Source organism: Pinus tabuliformis, chromosome 4_1, assembly GCF_031772625.1.
Source record: "Pinus tabuliformis cultivar Carrire ecotype Pingquan chromosome 4_1, CPIR1, whole genome shotgun sequence".
Classification (NCBI taxonomy): Eukaryota; Viridiplantae; Streptophyta; class Pinopsida; order Pinales; family Pinaceae; genus Pinus; species Pinus tabuliformis.
In genome coordinates this window covers 823276708-823286371 of record NC_142303.1, presented here as the reverse complement: position 1 = coordinate 823286371, position 9664 = coordinate 823276708, and the positions used below count along the sequence as shown (strand labels likewise).

At 34.7% G+C, this 9664-nt stretch overlaps 1 pseudogene; it reads left to right on the top strand.

Moving 5' to 3' along the window:
• Nucleotides 1-7219: 7219 nt before the first annotated feature.
• On the top strand, nt 7220-8124 carry LOC149178767 (mitochondrial carnitine/acylcarnitine carrier-like protein pseudogene; annotated as a pseudogene).
• The last annotated feature ends 1540 nt before the right edge of the window (nt 8125-9664 follow it).

The window sequence follows — 9664 nt, the reverse complement described above, 5'->3', positions numbered from 1 at the left end:
CAAACAATATTCTTATCATTTCCAAGAATAAATCCTTCAGGTTTTTCAATATAGTCATCTTCTTCTAAATCCCCATTCAAAAAGGAATATTTAACATCCATTTGGTATACTTTAAATTTATGGAAACTGAATGCAAGGAACATTTTGATGGCTTCAAGACAGGACATAGGTGCAAATGTTTCTTCAAAATCTATTCTTTCCTATTGAGAGAATCCTTTGTAGACAATTTATGTCTTATTCCTAACTACTTCTCCATTTTTGTTTATTTTTCTCTTAAATACCCATTTAGTGCCAATTACTTTTTTATTTTGTGGCCTCAGAACCATATCCCAAGTATGATTCTTTTCAATTTTGTTAAGCTCTTCATTCATGGATTTAATCCATCATTCATCTTGGCTTGCTTGATGCACAATTTGAGGTTCAATTGTACAAAGAAAAGCTAAATGACTAACATATCCAATAAATTTCCTTCTAGTTTGTACATCAGCCTCTTTATCTCCTAGTATTTGGGTTTCAGGATGATTTTTCTACACATACTTTGATGGGGTCTTTTCTGACTCACTTCCTTCCTTTATTTCTTCTTTTGATGCCTCTCCTTCTTCTTCACCTAAAATTTCTTTGGTCTCAGTGTTGGGTTGTTCATCATTATATTATATTTTCCTTTTGGGACACATAGATCCTTAATCTATTGTAACATTTATACATTCAACAATTGTATGAAGCCTCTTATCGTAAAATTTGTACCCTTTATTTTTGCAAAAATACCCAAGTCGAATTCCTTCATTGGCCCTTGATTCAAATTTTCTAAGTTTATCATCATTTATTTTGATAAATCATTTTCTTCCAAACATCATAAAGTATTTAACAGTTGTGGATTTTCCATGTTAGAAAATGTAACTCTGTTTGACCTTCAATAATGTACTCAAATCATTATGTAATCATAGGGGCTTCACTGGGGGAGCAATACCATACCACGTGGGTTCATATTGGGGGATATATATTGAGGAAAAAATGGCATAATATATTGGGGGATATATAGGGGGTAAAGAGTTTTTATATTGGTAGGTATAAAAAATGGAGCTCAAAGTCAATGAAAAAATATAAAGGGGTATAAAAAATGTTAATGTAAAAAACGATACCCACAATATCCAGTGGAATTAGGGGTTTTTTAAATTGGGAAGGTGTATTGGGTTTGTATTGGTAGGGTGTTAAATAATGTGATTGTTAGGGGTATTTTCCAATATGTAGTCAAATTAGGGGTATTGTTTAATATGCCACGAATGCATGTGATAGGTCAGAGGTTCATTGAGTGAAGCCCCCGTGTATGTAATGTACTTGTCAAAAGAATAAAGAAAATAAATTATTATAATTATTATTATTATTGTGACATATTAAAGCATGGGTTTCATGCTTGGGTCACCTTGTTTTATGTCAAAGTCCCCATTGAGGACTTCTAGGATTTATTCTGAGTCTATAGAGTCATTATACATTTAAAGAGACCCTTCTTGGGCTTTTGAATCATGTTAAAAGGTTAACTATTGAGTCAAATATGAATTATGTAACCTCCACACCATGTCGGCCTAAGGACCCTATTCAACCCCATAAGAAGCCTATAAAAGGAAGGTAATTGAATTCATTCAGAGCATCATTCTCTCATCAAGTTTGAATTCTCTTGTAGTTAGGAAGAAGTGCGAAAATATCTTATTGTTGGGTAGAAGTGAGAAGTTCTCTTGTAGTTGGGAAAAGGTGAGAAGTCTATTGCCAAGAAGTTGAAGTGAATGCGAGTTTGAGGAAGTCTAGGGAAGCAAGGAAAATCAAAATTTTGGCATATCTCTCTCTCTGTTTCATGCCTTATATTGGGAGATCAATGTCTTCCAAGTTTCACTATTACTGGAAGCTTCCAGTTGTTGTAAGTTGCTGCATCATCGAAGTTGTTGGGAAGAGGTTGAAATTCTGGGAGGCTGGCTTGGTGTGGAGGGAAGTTCTAGTCTTGGTCTAGGGTGAAGATTCTTAAAGAGTACTATTGAAAGGAAGAATTATCTTGACTATATTTTCCCCTCGAGGGGGATTTTTTTCCTCATATGTGCATACATCTGGTGTCTATTGTTTTATGTGTTTTTGATTTTGGTAATTGTTTGATGAACTAAAGAAATAAGATATAATGAATCGTAATAATAAGAAACATCACAAATAATTATCAAGAACAGGAAAATATTTACTGCCTTTCTAATTTTCTAACATGGTATCAGAGCTTTGGTGAAGAAGGAAGAAAAAGTAAGTCTCAAGCACTTGATCCATTCATAGGTGTTATCTCAAGGAAGGAGTCTATTATATTCATGGAATATGTTTAACTCAATCAAGGGTGAGAAAAAACTGGAAGGAGCATCTAACTCTAGGTCCTAGAAGAAGAGGATTGACCTAATTCTTGAAAAGAACAAGGTGTTGGACTTGGTAAAAGGATATCTATGAAGCCTTGTCAAATTTGTTCACTATTAAGAACATTGCTCAAGTAGCAAATTTGAAAAATTAGTTGAGAACTACGAAGATGACTAAATAAGATATTGTGGCAACCTTATTTGTGAGTATAGCTAGACTCAAGGATGACGTCATGGCCATTGATGAGGTTTTTCTGGAAAAAGAACTTGTGATCACTTCCCTATTGGAATTTCCACCCTCATGGGGTGCATTTTCTACAGGTCTCAATAGTTGGAAGGCAACTCCAACCTTTGAAGAATTATGGACTACCTATAGTCAAGAAGAATTAAGGATCTCAATGGTTTCCAATCCTGAAGGAGTATCAAATTCTTATGTTGCTCTCATAAAGGAAAGAGATCGAAGGGACCGAGGAAGAAAGTTGACATGTCCAATATAGAGTGCTATCAATGTCATAAGAAGGGTAACTACAAAAGTGATTGTCCCGAGAATCCAAAGAATAAGAAGAGAGGAAGAGATAAAGGCAACCTTTCTATAGAAGGAGAGTCAAAGAAAGTCAAGCCCGAAGAACCCGACATTAGGGAATTACACTATTAGGTCCTTTTCTTGTAGCTTTATATATATTGTTTTATATGTTTTAGAATTTATAGGTTTTTAACATATTTTGGAAAAGAAAATTTGTATTTATTTTAAGTTTGTAGGTACCCCTTAAGATTTGGAGGGAGCCCCCAACAACTCCCAAAGATAAGTATCTCATGTATTTTCAGTTTTGAGTTCATGTACTCATTTAGTTTTTATTATATTAAATACACCTTTCTCCCTATATTGTCTTGATTAGGGGAAACATCTACAAGGAGGATCTCTCAAGATAAGATTAGTCAAGAAACAAAGGTATGCTTTAAATATAGTGATTGAAAGGATTATTAACTTGATGATCTATTACTAACTTTGTTATGACTAGCTGTATTGAATCTTAGTGATTCTTGTTTCAGTGATTCATCTCTTGATAAATCTACCCACCTCACTCTTAACTGATTTTGTAGAACCCTAGATAGATTTTGGAAAAAACTAACCGAAGGATACGCTAATGTGAATGTCTGATACCCTAAAATACTTAGGGATGTCATGAAATGGTAGTTTAAGTTTTATTGATGATGTCATGTTTGGGATTTTGATATGATCAAGAAAACCTAACTTGTTAGGGGTGAAATGATAAGATCTAAAATCCTAAACCTTTGGAGTTTTGGTTATGTTGGGTTTGCTATTTTTCTACATTGGAACCATAGCTCATTAGGGTTTGGTGGAATGTGTGAGAAAGACCCTAGTGTAATCAAGATGGTTGTGTGTCTAACTCTTATTGATCAATGTGAAGTTGGGTTTGACTAACACATGATATGAAATGTGTTTTTTTGATGATGAAAACCTAGGAATATATATATCTATATATATATATATATATATATATATATATATATATATATATATATATATATATATATATATATATATATATATATATATATATATATATATATATATATATGTCCTTTTGGTTGAAGTCGTAGGTTGGTCTAGGTCAGATATATGAATATTGTTGGACATATGGTATGCTTTTGGATGATTATGAATTCCTAGATACATGGGTTGACCTAGGTATTGATGGTCATAATGTCTTAGGATTTAATAAAATTCCTTGTCTGAAATTCTAAGATGATGATATCGGGAAATCTAGGGTGTTGTAAGCTAAAACTTAGTGAAGTTAAATTGTCTAGTATATAACAATCTGAAATCTATTTAAATGATTGTTGGAAAATGAAAATCTAGGGTTTTGCAGTTAAAACCTAGTAGTAACATTGTCTGGTGTGAAATGTAACAATCTGAGATCTATGTATTTAATGATTGTTGAGTTTGTGGAATTCTATGGTTTTGTAGTTAAACCTTAGTCAAAGTAAAATATTTGAAATATGATGATTTGAGATCTGTGTAAGATTGTTGAATTTGTGAAAATGGAATTCTATGGTCTTAGAGTTGAACCTTATTCAAAGTAGAAATATCTGATGAATGTTGACTATATGATAATTTGAGATTTGTGAAATTTGAATTTTTGGTTGATGATTGATCAGAAATATAGGGTTTGCAACTAAACCTAGTGGTAGTTATTCATGTTAGTGACTGATTGATGGTTGATTGAAAATCTAAGGGATGGAACTGACCCTAGTGTAAGTTGGTCAGATTAATGACTAAGTTGTGATTGACTTTGATTGATTCTTTTGTATGAAATCTAGGATTTGTATAATCCCTAGTGAGAAGTCTAACATATGTATTTTGAAAGGTTGTTAGATGATTTACAGGTCTATATTTATGTGAATTGTTTATAGGGTTGGATATATGTTGAGTGAAGGTGTGTCATAACTTTGGAAGAAACATTGAAACACTAGACAAAATGAGAAGTGTTCTGAAGTAGTATAGGGTACGTGACAAAAGCCCCTCGCAAGATGTTGAAGAGTATATGTCTCTTGTTTGTAATTAAGTTTAGGTATGTGATATGAATAAAGTTGAAATTGTTTCATGTTTCTGATATGGCTAACATCATGCTTCTATAGATCTGGTTGTACTTTCTATTTAAGTTGTGCAGGTACACAATATTTAACTTGGTGAAGATGCTCGTTGATGTGATCAGGTTGATGATAACTCTAATCAAATGGTTGGAAGACATAAAATATTCTCTGATATCGAAAAGGAAGAAGTTGATCTCTTGGAGGAAGCATGAATAGAAGATATCTCCCTAAGATTAAGAGGGAGTCTAGATAAAGAGGTGCTTCTTAGTTGAGAGGGAGGGCATAACTTGGTATTAATTAAAGAATGAAATTTAGAGGATATGTTGCTACATGAGAAATAGGAAGGAAATACATATGATTGAGGAATATTCTATCAAATTTTTGGTTGATAGTACTACTATGGAAATTTGAGAAGCAACATAAAGTTGTTTGTAAGACCTCATAGGTTTGTATTTGATTATGTACATGTGAGAGTATATTATTAATTGGGGTTGTGTTTGTACAGGTGAATCTCTTGATGATTCTGATAGCATGTTGGTTACCAATCAGTTTGATTAGGAGAGATTGGTCATTCGTGATATGCTGGATCAAGGGGTGTTGAGGTTTTGCGAGTGAAGCATTGCCTGGGAGACGACACATTGGGTTGATGTCTAGAAGTTCAAAAGGTGGTGTTGATCAAAGAGCTATGTTTTGGATACACACCTCGATTTTTGGGTTGATGGTTAGCAAGTAAGCTTGATGGTACCTGGAGGGGTTGAAAGCTTGAGTCCATCTTATTCCCACCTGGATATATTTCCTTGGTCAAGAATCTAGTCCATTGCATTGTGGTGCCTAAATTATTGAGTGATTGTTTGGATAGATTTCCATGGTCAGGAATCTAGTCCATGGCATTGTGGTGCCTAAATTTCATCATGGTTCATATAGTTTGAGATATTCCATTGTATTTTTCCATTATGAATACCTCCATAGTTAAGAGGGAGTGTTAGAAAATGTAACTATGTTTGGTCTTCAATAATTTACTTGAGTCATTATGTAATGTACTTGTCAAAAAAATAAATAAAATAATAATAATTATTATTATTGTGACTTGTTAAAGCATGGGTTTCTTGTTTGGGTCACCTTGTTTTAGGTCAAATTTCCCATTGAGTAATTACGCCGTAAGGCGTTTCCCTTTGAAATGAATTCCCCCAAATGCCCTTCTGTCCTAATCATAGCCGTTAGATCTTTTGTTAGACGATTGAACAAAAATCATCTGTCTAATTTAATAAAAAAAATGTTTTAAAACATTAAAATACCCTTAAAAAAACTCTGCTCGACATCTGTGCACTTTTTATGGAGGAGTTACGGGTAGAGTCCATTTGAATTCTTATTGGAGTTTATGGCAACGAACAATGCTCTCCGCTCCACATCTATGTGCTTTTTACGCAGGAGTTCCAGGTAGAGTCCGTTTGAATTCTTCATGGAGGTTATGGCGATGAACAATGACGACACCAGAATGCTCACAAGGAGAGAATTGCAGCGAAAGGAGCTTAGAGCAATGTGGCGCCAGCGGCCTAAGGTCAATGGGAGCAGGCCCAGGGCTATGGGGTTGCAGAGGGCCATTGCGCTTACTTATGGTAACTAATATTTTTCCTGTTATGGCAGGTCAAGCCTTGTGTTTCCAAGCTACCACAGGTGAGAAAGTTGTCCTCTAGCATAATTCAATGCCCTTTCCAATTTGCTAACCTCTAATTCCTCTAAGCTTAATATGGGTTTTTAATGGATTTGATATTTGTACAGGTGGGTACTCAAGTCCTTCTAAGCTCAACTTTATCTGCCGCAAAGGCTATCGAGGATGAGCACCCCAACCAACAATTGACTTCCAGGTTCTGTTGCTTCCAAGTTATTGAATCTTGGTTCATCTCATGCAGGGTTCTGCTTGTAGGTTTTTCGCTGGGTTACATTAAGTTGTTTTTACTGTTGGACAAGGCATGTTGATCAGGTGAGCACTTCATCTGCCTTCTTTGTACAATTTGAGTGGACTTGAACACCCATTTTAAGGTTCTATGTACAATTTGAGTGACCTTGAACACCCATTTTAAGGAAGCTTTCTGCATTTAGAATACTTCCGTTTATTGAAAACTAAATAAAAGGCTGGAAATTATCGATATTAAACGTTAGATAAAGTTCCACATAAAGTAAAGCCAGGTGTTGTAGATATTAGGTTTTAGGATTAGTCGCTTCCAATTATGGCAATCGATGTAGCAAAGGATCTAATTTCTAGCACTGTTGGGGGAACAACACAACTGATATCTCAGCATCCCTTTGACACAATTGAGGTGAAGCCCCAGAGTCAACCATTGCTTCTTCCTGGCCAGCATCTTCGCTATGTCGGTGCAATGGATGTTGTCAAGCAGACCATTGCCAAAGAAGGCCTCACAGGGATGTACAAAGGAATGGGATCCCCTTTGTCCACTGTCGTAACTTGCAATGTAGTTGTGTTTAGTGCAAGAGGTAAGATGGAAGCCCTATTTAGGGCTGAGCCTGGTTTGCCACTGTAGGGCAGCAGGTGGTGTGTGGAGAAGGGGCAGGGATTGCTTATCTTTCTTGACTTGCCCAACTAAGCTTATCAGATGTAGATTGCAAGCTTAGAGTGCTTTGGCTACTGCTTCAGTTGCAACTTTAGGGGTAACAAGAGTGACAACCTCTATTAAACACAATGGCCTAGTTGATGTAGCTAAGCATGTCTTAAGATCGGAAGGAGCCAGAGAATTGTTTAAGGGCTTTATCCTAATTTATTAAGGGATGTATCTATAAATGGCATTGCATACGACGTGTATAAGGCTCTGAAGCTGTTCATGGCACGAAGGCATGATGCATCTCAATTGGGCATGGGTACCTTGCTTGTTTCTGGTGGGATTTCTGGTGCTTCTAGCTGGACACTTGTATATCCAACTGATGCTTTGAAGAGTTGAAGAGTGTCATTCAAATTGATGAATTTCACCATCCAAAGTATGTTGGTACAATTAATGTCGTCAAGAAAATTGCTACTTTAGAAGGGCTTAAAGGCTTGGTCAAAGCCATGGCCAAAAGTGTTCCTGCCAATGTCACCTGCTTCCTTGCTTATGAGATTACCGGGTCGAGCTTGGGATGATGGGAACTTCAAATCAACTTGTGTCTAGTTACATGAGTTCAAAAGAAACAAAGAAAATTGGGAAATGGCATGTTCGTTATTTGAAAGTTGTTTAGGGCTCATTTTTGATTCTCCATTCTTGGTTTGGGTGAGCTCTGTCGTCTTTGATTTTATTCTACTGCGTAAATTTCTAACGGGTTTCCATCTTCCTCTCTCATCAGGCATAATAGCTAGACGTTCAATGTTCTCTTTGGTGCCTCTGAACAATTTACAGTCGTACCTCTATTCGGTTTATACACGATTGAATCGAAAAGAAAAAGCATGAGGGGCCTTCTTCTCAGAAGCGAGGAATTCTGAGAGTGAAGTGCATCTGGTTAATCAAGTATGTATCCATAAGATCGTTGGTTTTTCTCTTTGAATTAGTATAATCTATTATATATTTGCAAGTTCATTCTCCCAAGTGGTTAGATATAGTAGCTTGTAATTGGACAATTTAATGGAAAATGCAAACACATGCGACATCATTTCTTCTTTACAAGTTAGAATAGTTCACTTTCCCACGTAGCTACAAGTTAGAATAGTTCACTTTCCTGTGTGGCTACAAGTTAGAATAGATCACTTTACCGTGTGGCTAGATATTATAGCTTGTAATTGGACAATTTAATGGAAAATGCAAATGCATACACCATCATTTCTTTACAAGTTATGTACTCTAATACTGGGATGTCAAAATTGTAATGCAATAATTTCTTTTTATTAAAAAATAAAAATAAAATAAAATAAAATAACAAAAATAAAATATTCATGAATATAGGATACACTTAGAGGCTCACTTCTTTAATTGAAGTTGGGTTGTGAAAAGTGTGTGATGTTTTTTTATTTATTTTTAATAAAACTATATAAAAAATAGATAAAATTAGATAAAATTGGATAGTCTGAATGCTTTATATAAACAACTTCATTTTCTTATTTTTAATATTTGTTCAAAATTTCACCAATTATTCCGAAGTCATATATCTCATATATTTATGAAGAAATTTAATGATATTACAATTTTGTTTAATTATCAAAACTTTAAAACATAGTGCTACCTTAAATTTTCATATTCAACTACTTGAAAATAAGACTTTTACAAAATTAAGTAACTGTGATGACCATTGGACTCCCACGATAGTGCATGCTAGATGGAGAAGACATTATGCTTTATTTTATAGTTAGGTAGGAGTTTGGGTTTGAACGAGACACTTTGTTTTATTTCATAATTATGAAGTCAAAGTGAGTTTCAGGTCAAATTCAAATTAAATTCAATATGGAAAAAAAATTAGTTGTCTAACAAGAATATATATATATATTTAATTAAAAAAAATCCAATTCTCAACCATTATTATCTAATTAAAAAAAAATCCAATTTACTATCTAGGAGGGTGAAAATCGAAGAGCCTAGCAAAAAAGCATCCCAAGTTTCGACCTATCTGGAAGTGGAGCAGCTGCTAGAGTGTTCAAAGTAGAGGCTTATGTCTAAGGACATAAAGCAATTTACCGTAGCATATTCTCAAGGGGC